The sequence below is a fragment of the Antrostomus carolinensis genome, unplaced genomic scaffold, assembly GCF_000700745.2.
Source record: "Antrostomus carolinensis isolate BGI_N321 unplaced genomic scaffold, ASM70074v2 scaffold34829, whole genome shotgun sequence".
Classification (NCBI taxonomy): Eukaryota; Metazoa; Chordata; class Aves; order Caprimulgiformes; family Caprimulgidae; genus Antrostomus; species Antrostomus carolinensis.
In genome coordinates this window covers 1,521-1,817 of record NW_010337011.1, presented here as the reverse complement: position 1 = coordinate 1,817, position 297 = coordinate 1,521, and the positions used below count along the sequence as shown (strand labels likewise).

The 297-nt window shown below is 64.6% G+C and overlaps 1 protein-coding gene across 1 annotated transcript in view; it reads left to right on the top strand.

Annotated features, from left to right (window-relative positions):
- The window catches only part of SASH3 (SAM and SH3 domain containing 3), a gene marked incomplete at both ends in the record, with an annotated part of 1,940 nt that overhangs the window by 129 nt on the left and 1,514 nt on the right, over window positions 1–297 (top strand). The gene's annotated exons all lie outside the window — the stretch shown is intronic.

The following is a 297-nucleotide window of genomic DNA, read 5'->3' as shown; positions in this document are numbered from 1 at the left end:
AGCACCCCCTGCCACGTCCCCACTCCCCCAGGACCACCTGCCCACTGGGCATGACCCTTTCCAGAGCCTATTTCCCCAAACTCCTGGTCCCACTGGTGGCCCACGTGCCATGGAGCAGCCCCAGGGGTTCCAGCACCAGCAGGACTTGGGGTCTCACATCCCTGTGTGACCCAGCTGAGGTTTGCCCAGGGTGGAGGGGGGGGACTCTGCCTTCACTCTCCATCCCTCCCCAGATCCCTGAGGATGAGCCCAGCAGCTCCAGCCCTGATGATACCACCCGGAGCAGTGGGCTGAAGC